The sequence below is a fragment of the Choloepus didactylus genome, chromosome 4, assembly GCF_015220235.1.
Source record: "Choloepus didactylus isolate mChoDid1 chromosome 4, mChoDid1.pri, whole genome shotgun sequence".
NCBI classification, from domain to species: Eukaryota; Metazoa; Chordata; class Mammalia; order Pilosa; family Megalonychidae; genus Choloepus; species Choloepus didactylus.
The window spans coordinates 80,015,556-80,031,277 of NC_051310.1; the positions used below are offsets into that span (position 1 = coordinate 80,015,556).

Sequence of the window (15,722 nt, forward strand, 5' to 3'; positions counted from 1 at the left end):
AAATATAGTTGCACATAAGAACTACCAATGGATGCTAAAATCTGTGGAAGTCGAGGAGAAACAGGAAATTAGCACAGTCTCAAACTATCTCCCCCAAGGTATATATATTAATCACAACTGGCTTTACAGTGGAGAAACCAGCAGATACTATCTTCATCAAGGTTAACATCAACAGTAATAAGACACTGACATTATGTACCACTGTATGGCATATTTTCCCTGATATGATACTATCACTTCAGTGGTATTACTGCAAACCCAAATTGAAAGACATTCTATAAAATAATGACCAGCACTCATCAAAAGTGTCATTTGTGGTCATAAAAGACAAGGAAAAAAAGAGTTAATGTCACAGATTTGAGGAGATTAAGGACATAAAACAAATAAATGGCAATGTGGGATCCTGGTTTGGATCCTACTAGAAAAAGTCAGGAGGTTAGGAAAACTGATAAAATTCAAATAACGTCTATAGTTTAGTTAATAGTATCATACTGTATTAATCTCCTGATTTTGTTAGTTGTACGATGGTTATGAACACTGTCAATATTAGAGGAAGCTGGGTAAAGAATATAAGCAAACTGTCTCTACTATTTTTACTTTTCTGTAAGTCTAACATGATTTCACAATAAAATACTGTTAAGGTGTTATCTTTTACTGAGAGCAGTAAAAAAAAGGATACTCATGACATGATTAGTCTAAGATATACAAAAAACACTGAGTAAATTATAACAATTTATATTATTCATCAATATCAACAACATAATATCCATCATTTTTTCCAGTGTTAAGATCCAATTCAATATACTGAAAAGAACAGATAAATGTTTATTTACAGTATGATTATTTGCTGATTCATAAATTGCAGGACATGCAGAATTCAATATTGTTTTACAAAGTTTTAAAAAATGTAAAACATTATATAATGTTTACCAATATATAAGCAGTTAGCAAAATAAAGAAATGAATGAATCTTCTCATTTGAATCCAAATTTAAGATAATGATTACGTCTGGAGAAGGAAGGACAATGGGATGGAAATATTCACAGAGGTGCATTTCTTAGGTGAGGTGGTATACTCTAGTATTCATCACATTATCCACTCTAATTTTTATATGCCTGTTCTATTTCATAATTTTAGTCACTATTTAGGAGCATTGGCATTTTAACTATTTGCAGCCATTAAACAGTTACTCTCCTGCTTTGTTCAGAAAAAAATGTTTTTGTAGGTTTTGTCTTTTTTCATTTTTAACTTAAGACAACCTTATTAAAAATACAGTATATGAAATTTTTCATTTCTATTTTGTAAGATCAAACACTGAATACCTTGAAGTCATCTAAAAACAGGGCCTTCTGCCTTAGGGCAGACATGTCTTAGGTGCTTTTACAGGTAAGTCTTCTCAGTTGCCTGATTACTTCCACTTCTCTTCAAACACCCATCCCACAGCCAAATTCCCAGGCTTCATCATTTCCAAGAACTGTTCCACTTCTGACAGCAACTTCATACATCCCACTCAAGTGGCTCTCTCCTTATCCTTCAGGATATGTTCTTACATCTAAGCTCTTCATCTTCCTCTCAAACCTGCTCTTCCTCCTGTGCTTCCTATTTCAGGAAACAGCCCATTCATTTCCTCAGCTGCCCAAATGATAAAAACCTAATCATTACCCCTAACTCCTTTTTCTCTTTTACATTCCATATAACCTCAATCACTGAGTGCTCTAATTCTACCTCCTAGATTCGTCTCTCTCAAATCCACCTACTCTTCAACCCTCCAACTACCACAGTCCAGGCCACGTTACACCTCCCTCTCAACTGATTTGTCCTAACACCCTGCTTAATATTCTCCCTGCCTACTACTCTTAACTCTTTCCAAATAATTCCCCACAGTGCAACCAGCATTATTTTTCTAATTAATTTTCTCCCAGGCATAAGATGTTTCTGTTTCCCCTAGGACAAAGTCCAAATTCCCTAACATAGCTTAAAGGCTTTTCACAATCTGGCCCCTATTTACATCTCTGGCCTCATTTTCTCTGCTCCTATAGTATTTGCCTTCTCTTCTCTTCCTGATCAAGCCAAACCATACTCTCTGAGTTTCTTAAAAGTAATCCAAGCTCACCAGTATATGTACTGTCTGACCTTAACACACGCTTGAGACATCTATCCTCCCTCTTCATCAGCCTAAGTCGTTCTTATTCACTCTTCAGGCTTCAACTCAAATATCACTTCCTCTAGGATAAATTTTCTTGGCCTCCCAGAAACTGGGCTAAGTGCCCCTTCTACATGCTTCCATAGCATTCTGTACTGTACACATCAAGCACATACCACAGTGAATTAAAAACACACTCATATCACAGTAGATTATAAACACATATATGTCCATACTCTTATCCGACTATGAGAGCCAGGATTCGGTCATTGGCATCCCTCAAATGAATGAACAAGGCAACGAAGACCAAACAGAGAAATAAACCACCAAAGTAATTCAATGATTACAGAGAACTAGAGCCCAATAACTCTTGGTTCTCAAGTACAATATGCTTTCCACTATACTTTGTGGCAACTTAATTTTACTTTCATGAACAACTTAATTTTAATTAGGGATAGAGCACTTAACATAAAAAAAGGATCTAGATATCTCATTCTACAATTAAAGTGATGTCAAAAAGTTTATTACTTGCTAAAGGACAAAACACTATAAAACAGCAATGCCAACATTAAGCATTTTGATGTTCTTTAATTACATACTTTAACCTTAGGAATTAGGTTTTTAAAATTTTAAAATTAAAAAACTTTAAAGTTTTTCATTTCTTCTAAGGGAGCAAAGTTATTAAAAACAGAACAAATGAATCACCAATTCCCTTAAAAAAAAAAGATTTCAACAAAATTAGTTATAATGTTAAATGTTACAATAAACAAAAAAATATTCAGTTATGGAATCAGAGTAAGAGAGATAATATCAAGTCATTATTATAATGATACACCATAAAAACAATTTGGCCATCAACCATGTTCAAGAACATATTCGCCAGTATACAACAAAGAGGTTTAAGACAAGATTCCCACTCCCAAGAAACTTAAAATGTTTTGGAAAACAAGATCCATCCACAGCAAAATTAAATCGAAGACCTAGTTGAAAGTACTTACTTAAAAGGAGAACACATTCTTCTAAGTAGTTACAGCAGTATAAAAAGAAATTACAATATACTGACTGAGGAATCAGCTTAAACTCCTAATTTATTAGCTTGGTCTGCTGAAAAGGACAGCTGAAAGAATGAAACTCCAGTAGCAAGAAGCATACCTGCTGCCCAGATCTTGGTTTCTAAATACCGTTACCCAATAAAAGAAACCAGGGTTCCTTCAAGAAATGGCTGATTCTAGGAAAGCAGCAGGAAAAGTACAAGATGAGCCTGGAATATCTTATTGCTCCAGAAAGTAAGGAAGTGCACCAAAAAAAGATGGGGACATGTCAAAAAAAGAAAAAAGAAAATAAAATAAAATTGAAGGAGCTCCCACTGGCCAAATGTGAGTTAACTGGGAGCAGCAAAATGAATATTGACAGGTATTCATTATAAATAGCTTATTTTATTATCTAAAATAATGTATTTTATTAAATAAATTATATCCTACTTAATAAAAAGAATCCATTAATTCAAATTGATATTAAATAAGTAAAAGAAGGAAAATCTCTTTTTTACCATAGAAAAGAACGCCAACTAATAATGCAGAAGGAATGACAGAAAAACACCATCTTGCAATCACTGTATCATAACTGATTCAGGCAAGAATTACCAATGAATGCTAACATCATCATGTGAGTGTTTTGTGGAGGACACAGTATTTATACAGTCTCAAAGTGTCTCCCCACAGATCATTCAACAACAACAAAGAGGATTATGATACTTTTATAACAGAGAAAACTGGTAGGCAAAAACCTTAACTAAATGAACCAGTAGGTCAAACTGACATCATATCGCCTTCTGATGTAATACACTGAAAACATATTATCCTTTATGTAGTAACCCTGCCAAAAATGCATAATCTGAATCCAGTTGCAAAGAAGCAATAACACAGTGATAAACCTCAATTGCTGGACTACAAAACAAAAGGCCTGTACTCCTACTAATATCAAGAAAGACAAAGAAAGGCTGAAGAACTGTTTCAGATTAAAGAAGACTAAAGAGAGATGACAACTAAAATGCAATGTATAATACTGGAATATAAAAAATGATTAATGGATCATTAGCACAACTGCAGAAATTTCAACATGAACTGTATATTAAATGATGTCAGTGTTAAATTTCTTTAATCCACCATACTGTGGTTATATAAGAATATGTCCTTGATTAAAAAAAACAAGGAAAAAAATATGCAGAGCCCCCTTGAGGAGCCTGTGGAGAATGCAGGGGTATTGGCCTACCCTACCTAGATGGTTGCTAACATGACCACAGACATAGGGGACTGGTGGTTTGATGGGTTGAGCCCTCTACCATCGGTTTTACCCTTGGGAAGACGGTTGCTGCAAAGGAGAGGCTAGACCTCCCTATAATGGTGTCTAAGAGCCTCCTCCCGAATGCCTCTTTGTTGCTCAGATATGGCCCTCTCTCTCTGGCTAAGCCAACTTGAAAGGTGAAATCACTGCCCTCCCCTCTATGTGGGATCAGACACCCAGTGGAGTGAATCTCCCTGCCAACGTGGAATATGACTCCCAGGGAGGAATGTAGACCTGGCATCGTGGGACGGAGAACATCTTCTTGACCAAAAGGGGGATGTGAAAAGAAATGAAATAAGCTTCAGTGGCAGAGAGATTCCAAAAGGAGCCGAGAGGTCACTCTGGGGGGCACTCTTACGTACAATTTAGACAACCCTTTTTAGGTTCTAAAGAATTGGGGTAGCTGGTGGTGGATACCTGAAACTATCAAACTACAACCCAGAACCCATGAATCTCGAAGACAATTGTATAAAAATGTAGCTTATGAGGGGTGACAAGGGGATTGGGAAAGCCATAAGGACCACACTCCACTTTGTCTAGTTTATGGATGGATGAGTAGAAAAATAGGGGAAGGAAACAGACAGACAAAGGTACCCAGTGTTCTTTTTTACTTTAATTGCTCTTTTTTACTTTAATTATTATTCTTGTTATTTTTGTGTGTGTGCTAATGAAGGTGTCAGGGATTGATTTAGGTGATGAATGTACAATTATGTAATGGTACTGTGAACAATTGAATGTACGATTTGTTTTGTATGACTGCGTGGTATGTAAATATATCTCAATAAAATGAAGATAAAAAAAAAAAAAAAAGAATATGTCCTTGTTCTTTAGAAGATACCAGCAGAAGTATTTAGAGGTAAAGGATCATGATGTGTGCAATCTATTTTCAAATGATTCAATAACAATAATAATCAAACAAAGAAGGAAGAAAAAAGGGGAGAAAGAAGAGGAAAAAAGAAGAGGAAAAAAGATCTACAGAAAGATTTCCTGACTCTTTACTATAAAACACATGTTCAATGCCATTATACAGCATAATGTTTTAATTCATGATTTCCTCATTAGCAATGTACAGTGCACTGTGCTGAGAAGTGCAACATACACAGTGAATTACCAACAGCATTTCCATCTATCCTTGTATATACATCTGTGATGTTTTTGCTTCAAATGATGTGTATCTCAATTTAACTGAATAAATTTGTATCTTTGGCATACTCCAGAAGACGTAATCTTTAAAGCTTCAAACTTTACATAAAATGAAATAATCATCTGTTTCCAGACATTGTGGCCACTCTGAAAACATAATAAAGCAAACATGGTAAAACGTTAACAACAGGTGATTCTAGGTGACAGAGTTTGGGAGTTCACCGAACTATTCTTACAACTTTTCTCTAATAAGTTTGACTTTTTTTCCAAATAAAACGTTACAAAAACATTCTGCCAACTGTAAAACTCTCCCTTTCTCTTCATAATCTTTGCTATCAAATAGGTTTAACATTAAGATATAGATTTTCATATCAAAATAAATATTTTGCTAAAGTAGTCCCCATTCTGCAAATGGAGTATGCTCCAAAGCCCATTTGTAAGTCAGCAATTTAGATTCTGGAATGATTTTCAATATAACAAATGGTGATTAATTTCCTAAGGTTGACCACAAAAGCTCCTTGATAAATAAATCTCTGTTAGCAATACAGGTGAATTAGTAAGTGTATTTCATACACCCTGTGTCAAACAGCATAGGGTTCCCCCCACTTGGAGCCTTTCTGAAATAAATGAAATCAGCTGGATAAGACAGGGAGGTGGTGGGGGGGCGGTGTTAGTATGGAGCAACTGGTAACTCATTACAATGTCTATCTAACACTTTTTACAAGGATATGCATTTCAAACAGGAAATCTAGCCCTGAGACAAGATGGCTACTCATTGCCCAGGAAGAAGAAGGCAAAATGGAATCTCAATAAATGACAATATGGTCTATAGCTCTGGGGTTCCTGTCCTGACCCAGAAAGCTGATTGCAAAATATTCATATGTACAGAAAATGCATAAATTAAGATATTATAATCTAAAAGGTGCCTTTATCATTTTTAAAGTCTGTTTTAGGAAAATTTATCTACGGTTGGTCATTTCAGTTGATGTGGCAAAGTTCCACTTAATTCAACATTTACTGAGCATTCACTACATACTGCAATAGTTTGGTGAGTACTGACCACATAGCAAGAGCAAGACATTCCTTGACTTACGAATTCAGTCCATCAGAAGAAAGTGACATACAATTACAATATTCTGAATACTCTAAAAGGGGATTTACTCTACAAATAGGGCATATACCAGGGGCTTTGGAGGCACATTAGAGCAAGAGAGAACAAAAACTGCCTGGAGAGATTAACCTGGTAATCACAGATGAGATGACATTTGAGACTAGGCTTAAAAGGGTAAGTAATTCAAAAGGTTTAAGAGCAAGGGAGCAACCCAACTGCTGGCAAAAACATAAAGACAGGGAAGCATCCATTCAAATATTTACTATCTTCCAAGTGCTGGGCAGTGTGCTTAGGCCTGGGGATACAACTGTGAACAAGAAAGACAAGACCTCTGCCTTCATGGAGTTTATATTCAGGTAATGGAGGAAGACTATAAATAAACAAGATAAATAATACACTGTAATAAGTGTCTTGAAGAAAACAAACAAGATGTTTGGGAGATTAATTGAAGGAGTGCAGCACCAAACCAGATAGTCACAGAAGGTCTCAGAATTGAGATTTGGGGCAAGTACCAAAGCCAGCCACATGGAGAGCAGTTCAAACAAGTAGTACAAGAAATGCAAAAGCCCTAAAATAGTAAAGGGCCTAGAAAATTTGAGGAACAGAGAAAAGGCCCTTGGGGCTGGCATCTAAGAAAGAGAGAAAGAATGATGACAAGGAGGAGCCAGATAATTCAGAGCTATTCAGGCCATGGAAAGGAATATAGGCTTTAATTCAAGAGGAAAAGGAAGTCACTGGAAGAGTTTAAGAAGAAAAATAACACAATCTGATTTAAGCTCTTAAAGTGTTCCCCAGGGTCGCTGTGTAAAGAAAGACCTAGTGAGGAGCAAGAAAACAAACAAGAAGCCCAGTTAGGAGGCTACTGCAGAAATTCATGCAAGAGATAACAACGGCTTGGGATAAAGAGGTGGCAGTGAAGACCGAGGGCAGTCTTGAGCCCTTGAGTACTGCCATTTCCTGAGATGGGAAAGGCCAGCAGAGATACTAGAGTGGGGGACAGTAGGGGAAGAAGAATCAAGAGCTATATTTTAAACATGTAGTTAACATTATGTTTGAGATTCCCACTAGATTTCCAAGTGGAAATAACAAGCCGTGGAGAATTCTGGGCTAGAAAAATTAAAGTGGGAATCATCAGCATGAAAATACAAGGCCTGTTCTGGGAAGAGTAAATAGCTGGCCTTGATTGGGTTATAAAAACTGAAAGGAAGTGGCTGACCATGAGCCTGGAATGATAGGATGGACTCATAATATGAAGCCAGCCATAACTAATAACAAGAATATCAACAGCAGAGAGGGCATACTCCATGCTTGAGGTACCAGGCAATGTGCTAAATGCTATACAGTACACATCACATCTAATCTTCTCAACAACTCTATGAAGGAGATAATGTTATCATCACTCGCTTATACATCGAGCCTCAAAAGACTGAGGACTTGCCAAAGAGAGTAAGTTGCTAGGGTGGGTATTCTAACTTACACAGTCTGATTTTAGAGGCCAATCTTATCCCTTACATTACTGCTTCCCTACTTGATCTTACATGCCTTCAAAGATTTTTAAAAAGAAGAATGACATTTAGAGCTGAATTTCAGAAATACAATTTCAGACCCTATGTAGAAGACGGATTGCTGGGGGTGGGATGAGAAGTGAGGCTGGCAAATGTAGTATTAGTCAAAGCAAGAGCACAATTTGTTTTACCAGATTAAATGAGGAGCATCTCTTTGTTCCAAGAGTCACAAATCACACCTCAAACTATTCCCAGCCACCTGTATATGTATGCTGCTGATCACAAAAACAACCAGGTAAAAAGGTCCAGCTCATGCAGTATTAATTCATCACCCAATACCAGAAACATTTCTCAAAGCATGTAACTTTACTGATGGTGAGTTTAAACAAAAAAAACTCCATAAACTGAGGCTGATCTTTTCGTAGGACTAAGAAAATAAAACTAGTATTGATTTGCCTTGGTTAATATTTATCAGAAGTATGACTGATTAACAGTATCTTGTTTTTCCCCCACATTAACAATTCCTCTGGCTTTCAGCATCACCAACTATTAGTCTGGTGAAAAAGTAAATTATCAACTGTTACATTTCATGTTCAAATATCTGGTATTTCACCTCATAAACAAACTAATCTTTTTAAACTCATATGCTTATGAGAGTGATTAGTAAGACAATTCAATATTAAATAAAATATTAAATTCAGCAAATACAGATATTAGTTATTAAATTCAGTAAATAATAAAACAACTATATAAGATAAAGCACTGATTAAATAAGTGCCAACACATATCCCTTGCTATGCATGAAAGTTAATTAACAAATGAGTTTACACTCCAAATTATAATAAACTAGACTCAGTGGCACACAGATGAAAATCATTTAGTTTCATAGGCCAGGTGAAATGAAGTATAAAAAACTTACAGATTACCTACTAAAGAAAAATTATTTTTAAAAGATACTTATTCGAAGAGTTATAAAATATTCTAAGAGGGTTATAAAATATTCTTCTAAATTCAAATTTTACTCTAAAGACTTTTTTCAATGCTAATTTCAATATTTTATTTAAATATAACTCCCACAGACAATTCCTAATAGACATATTTCATTGAAGAGAAGAGAAAATATTTATATTTAACTATATATTTTTAAATATTTGGGGAGAGTATGCAGATTAGAAACAGTCAACAACTGTAGATCAAAAGTCTAATCCAGAAATAGTCAACTAAACATTTTATGTACAATCTGACAGTGAATTTAAGATGCTGAGATTTTTCATCCAAGACAAATACATGAGCATTCTCTTATATTTATTTATTATTAACTTCTTTTGGTGACAAACACTAAACATATAGGTACTGGGCAGGGTGCCTATATAATCTTCATAGGAAGGAAGGAATGGATGGAGGAAGAGATGGACAGAGATCAGGCCATTTACATTTTTGTACACCGTGAGTCAGACAGTGTGCTAGGAACTGTCACACTTACAATCTCATACAACCCTAACAACTCCATGGGGCAGGTAGTGTAATTCTCTCCCATTTTACAGAAGAAGTCTTATAACTTTGTCAGTAGTGGAGCTGGGATCAGAACCAAGATATGTCTGACTACAAAGTCACGCTGCCTTCCTTTAGGTTGGCTTGCAGACTTGCAAACCAGCACGATGTGTTAAAGCACATTCTTGCATTAGGTTTCCTGGCTGGAAGACTGATATAATTCTCCATATTTACACTTCTCTTATTACTTAAACATTAAGAAAGTACTCACTTCTCAATTTACTGAGAATGTTCACAGAATTTATTTTTAATCTAGAAAAAGGCAATACTGATCACCGTCAATCCACAAAGCAGTATTCTTATTGCCACAACACTGAAAAAAGAAAATTTCAGCTAGACTTGTAGAATTCATATATGCCGTAAGCATATCCTCCCAAACAAACGATGGGAGCATAGTCTGATTATAAGACAAAATGTGACATTAGAAATGCCCCAGAAAATCAAGGACTATCATCATTGTATGTTACACTAAATTCCTCTTGCCAGACTAAAAGCAGAAAAAGGGGAGAAGACTTTCCAAAACCAGACTGCCATGCATGCTACTTCCCAATAACAAATTTGCTTTGTTGTCCTCCTTCTAAATAAGAACACAAATCTACTGAAGAGATTTAATTGACTATTCAAACTGCAAAATCATGTTCTAAAAAACAATTCATTAACACCCTCAGAATACCCTTCAATATTTCTCTCTTTGATAACCAAACAAAACTGCTATTGTTTGAATATTAATAAAATTAATATTATCCCACACTGCATTCTAAACCGAAAATACAAAGCTATTGTGAATTTGCTTTGCAAAATATAACACTCACCTAAAACAACTAAACTTCTTTAAAACATTTCTTCCAAATGCATTTACAAAGAAACTATCTTTGTCATAAATATCCAGTATGGAAACATAAAAACTCCAAGAATATAAAAGGAAATTATTCCCAAAACATAAGTCAATATGGCAACATTACAATTATTATTTCTGAACCTCACTCCTTCCATTGGACACACACCACCACTCACTCCTTCCTCCCAATAATTTAATAAAGAAACCTTTTGCTAGAAAGGGACTTGAATAAATTTTTGTTCCAAAATGAATAACACCATAGTTTTATAAATAGCTATAGTGTGATTTTAAAGAAATAGGTAAGCAAATAATTGTGTTTAAAAGGGCACTATACTTTACAATCACTGACTGCTTTAATGAATTGGTTTCTATTGGAAGAATTCTTCAAAAAGAATTGTTGATCTAAAGTGTGAGTCTACCAATTTTTAAATCATTAGTTTTAGCTCCTTGGAGTATTTCATTATTATAACACTATTACCACAACCTTTTGCAAGCATGCTCACTCACAATTAAAACAAAGGTGATTCCAGAGTCAATTAATGCATCATCTATAGAACAAATACTAACCTTAATGTTTTATACGATGTACAGACATGTTCATTACATTTGCCATGAAATCTAATTTGAAGTGTGAAAACACTTTTGATTCTTTCCCAAAAACAAAAGTTATCATTTACCGGAAAAGCAGCAAGAGTAATGACTGGGCCCTCCCAAAAAAATAAACAAAAACACGAAAACCAAAAGTATACACACAAAAGCGGTAACAGCATAATAAAGTTATTTTCATCCTCACTTCCTAAATTCATATTGTTAGAAGAAACGCCATGTTTGCATGTTTTCAAAAAAAAAAAAAAAAAAAGATTTTGTTTACCTTTTCCACAGACCATTCAAATACCAACAAGGTAACATAGATTTTAAAACTGACAAGTGAAGTACTTAGCAGTTGCCAAAACAACACAGCTGGATTCTTGAAGGGAAAGTACTCTTGTGTAATGTACACCTAATTACAGCCTTAGAGAACCTTCCCTTCAGATGGTATTATACGATACAAGGCGGGGGGGGGGGGGTGAATGCTGTACTAAAAACTTGGAAATTTTTAGAGAATCTTTATTCGTTTAAAAATACATATATTATTGCCAACATAGCACATCAGGCCTTTCTAACAGCACATTTATCGGAATCCCAATCTCACGGGGAACTAAAATGCAGATTAACACTCTGCTGCTATTACTAAAGCCACACATGGCTCTCTACTGGACCATGACAGCAGGCTCCGTTCATAGCTTCAGACTTCAGGTCTGAGGAACAATTTGATACACTTCCACGAGGGGAAAAAAAAAAAGACATTTTTCTAAATTAGAAATGTTTACCTTTTACAAACTCGCCTGCACTACCTCACCTTCTTTAATCCTCGCTGTTCAAAAACGAATGAAATCCAACAAAAAGGCAAAGTTTCTATCCCACAAAACCTTCCCTGCGTGCCGGAATGGACTTGGTTCCCCCTGCAGCCCCCTCCTCCCTGGACGTGTCCTGCATTCGGGCTCACAACGCGGGTGCCCCCCGGCCCAGCCACCTCCCTGGGACCCCGACCCCCACTGGGGTCTACACACACACGCGGAAAGCTGGGACCACAGCGTAGGGCCCCGTTAGACGATACTTCTAAAGCACAAGCAAGGGAACTTCTTCAACTAAAGGGCAGAACGCTCCTCGCACTGGGGTCAGAGCGTGCGGGAGACCCCCGGCCTCGGAGCGCAGGGTGAAGGGAAGGGCCCTCTCGGAGAGGCTCCCGCGGCTCCGGAACCCACAGGGAACTCCTTCAACTTTCAAGGAGGCGACGTCCGCCGCCGCCCCCCGGCCCAAAACGCCGGGCGCGCGGGGAGGCTCCAGACCACCAGCCCGCGCGAGCGACCCTCCCTCCGCCCGACCCCACTTAGCCGGAGCAGACACCACCCCCACCCCCCAGCCCGGCCCCAAACCCCCAGAGCCTCGCCCCGCAGAGCCAACCCCGACCCCACCATCCCTCGCATGCTGTCTCGGTGCTGTCTCCCCGCACCCCACCCGCCCTGCCAGCGCGCGCCCGCGACCCGGGCCCTCTCCCAGCCGGCCCGGCGTCCCCGGAACCCTGAGGGCGCCCCTCCCCGCCGCGCCGCCCCCCGCCCCAGCACCCCCCAGGTCCCTACCCAGCCCCCTCGCCGAGACACCGCCCCCTGCGGCCCCGCCGGCCCCCCGGACAGAGCCTTGCGGCCCGCGGCTCTCACCGTGCTCCGGCGCAGCTGACAGGCGCACACACGCCGCAGCCAGACCTCCACCCGCTCGGCGCCGTCCCGAGCCGCCTCCTTCAGCCCGGGACTCGCCCGGACATCCGCGCACGGATCCCCACACCGGGGTTATTTTTAGGAGACAGGCCCCTGGCCGGACCGGAACTCGTTCCTGCCGACGCGCCTGCGCAATGCGCTCGCTCTGCCGTCGGTGTCCCTCCGCCAGCCTGGCCTTCCTCTTCCTTCGCTCCGTCCCCCTTCCTCGCTTCAATCACAGGGTGTCTTTCCAGGGCTGATTTACCCTCTTGGTGGGTCCTAGAGTACTTGAAATTGAAAAGACAAGGGTGCGGGGCCAAGAGAGTCACACACTCTTTGGAGCCGAGCGCTATTTCACAAGGACGTGCGGGGCGGACTATGTTTTTCCGGGTGGGTGAGGAGACGGATCACCCGGCACAGGAAGGAGATGACGGCGGTTTGGCGCCGGGACTACGGGCTGGAGCGCGCTTCCCTCTGAAGGGCTGTGTTCTCCTGGAAGGGTGCTTGGTCACTTGATGAGGGCCTGGGCGCCTCCCAAGGCGGGGCGGCCCAGCGGCGGCACACCCTGCCGCCCCCCGCCGCTGCATCCCGGAGCGGCTCGCGGGAGGGAGCAGCTCCAGTGACGCGACGCGTGGCGAATCGCCGCGCGTGGCCGGCGGCCGCAGCCAATCCGGGGCGCCGGGGGCGGGGCCTTAGGGCGGGACTCGGGGCGCGAGGCCGGCGGGCGCCCGGCGGGATGGCCCAGACACCCCCTGCTGGGCGCCCGGGGGCCAGGCCAGACTCCACTGCGGCACCCCGCCACCCACCACTCCCGTCCTCGGGGTGCATTTGGTCTCCCCAAACCTTGGCTTGCTACGCTAGCGTTCATGCCCTCATTGTGGTCAGGGCCGCACCAGTGCTCCCACTGGGGTCACCCTCCTTGAGGGAGCCCACTGGGACCCGGGCCAGGAGGGCAAAGGACATTTGGAGGGGGCTGGAGGGAGAGCACCCTTTCCGACTGGCCAGCTAAGCGCCCACGTCCCAACAGAAAAGCCACCTTATATTTCCTATTAATAACGGTGGCTCCCATGCCTTGAGCACTCCGTGCTGAGCATTGGCGTAGGATATCGCCAGTATTCCTTACAACATCCCCATGAAGTAGATTCCATTTCCATTCCCATTTTACAGAGGAGGAAACGGAAGCTGATGGCTAAAATGCCCTGTCGGGGGTCACAGAGCTTAAAAGAGGAGGACGCTGAGGACTTCAATTCCCAACCATTCTGCGCATTGCCTTTCCTGAAAGAGACGCAAAGGCTATGTGCCTGGGACAGCTGGGGTGCTTTGTAGGTAATTTGTGTTGTCGGGGAGAGAGTTCATTAGGAGGTAACCCCTTGTCGTTCCTGGCGTCCCAAAGGTCTCTGGATCTGGAGAGCTGCTCACGGCCATGCTGCCTGCTTCTGCTCTCAGAGGCGCCTATGCAGTGGACACAATCCAAATGGTTATCATTTGTAGGTGTGAAATTCAATCCCACAGAACTTTAAAATAAAGTGATTGGGGTGGGTGAGCAGATGCACCGAGGCTGTGGGCAGAGGAACTGGGAAGTTACAAAGGAAGCTGGAGGCTCACTTGCTTCCGCCCTCAAGGACGAGGCAAGGTATTAGAGAGAACCGGACACAAAGGCAGCAACACATAAACACCAGACACTAAAAAATAAACTCGGGGCTCTATTCAGAGCCCCAGAACATTCAGGAAAGCCAGCCACAAGGACTGCAGGGAGGTTTTTAAAACACGTTTAAAATTTGGTGTAAATGAGCAAGCAAGTCATGTGGAAATGCATGCTTTTTAACCTGCCAGAAACTGCAAAGCCAGCTAGATTTGGCTTCTCTCCTCCAGGAAAATAGAAAGAGGTTGTCACTGTTTTCCTTCAAAGCCCAGGGTCTGAGGTGGGGGACCCAGTGAGCAATGACTTCCTCCTTCCCACCTGCCCTTCACTTTGGAAGAAGAAGGGCAATGAGAACAGACTGCTCCAAAAGTGTTTTTCACCTTGTCATGCTCCACCCCATCTCCTGCCCTTCCAAAACTGAGTCTTCTGGGGCAGGAGAAGACTCAGCCCAGACTGCCCACTCCCTAAAATGCCCAGCAGGGAGCTTGGTCCTGAGTCCAGCCAGAGCACAAATGAAGAGTCTTTGCATCACCTTAGAGAGCATCTCTCTTCACATCACCCCCAGCATGTCATGGCTTTCTTGTCTAAGAATTGCAGAGAGGGGCAAAAAGGAGGGAAAGATGGGAGGAAAGGAAGGAAAGAAGGAAAGGAGGCGGGGGAGGGAGAGAAGGGAAGTTTAAGAATTCCAGAGCACAACTATTATGAAATACATTAGCAGAGCACAATCACTGTCTATCTGTAATTGAAGTACCTGATTTTAGGAAATCACCAGTCTCTTCAGGTCTTGTCAACAGGTACCTGAAATCCAATGTCTCAAGCAGCTTCTGGCACTGGGCTTGGCACAGACCCTTTGCCAAGTGCTTGTGTGCGCCATTGGCTTAGAGGCAACATCTGACGAGCAGCATCTGTGGGTCCTCCCACTCTACCTGTCCTCCTTAAGGGCACTCAGGTGTCCAGGTGTCTGAACTGAAGGGGCTCAGCGTTGTACTAGGCATGGGGATATACAGATGAGGAAGATGCCAGTCTTGCCTTCAAAGGGGCTGGCAGGCCATGGGGAAGGATCTACCCTAAAACACAATTCAGCTTGATAACCACCAAGAGAAGGGTCTCCTAGATGCTTGAAGAGCACAAAGAGTATCTAAGGAGGGGAGA

At 41.0% G+C, this 15,722-nt stretch overlaps 1 protein-coding gene across 4 annotated transcripts in view; it reads right to left on the reverse strand.

The window, feature by feature from the left end:
- The window catches only part of MEF2A (myocyte enhancer factor 2A), a 170,988-nt gene extending 157,503 nt beyond the window's left edge, over window positions 1-13,485 (reverse strand). For 2 of the 4 annotated variants that reach the window (XM_037832920.1, XM_037832919.1), the window contains exon 1: window positions 12,893-13,482. The gene's annotated coding sequence lies outside the window, so the exon portion shown is untranslated. Of the gene's footprint in view, window positions 1-12,892 lie in introns of all 4 variants that reach the window. The other 2 variants (XM_037832918.1, XM_037832921.1) reach the window with 2 other exon arrangements.
- Window positions 13,486-15,722: the final 2,237 nt, after the last annotated feature.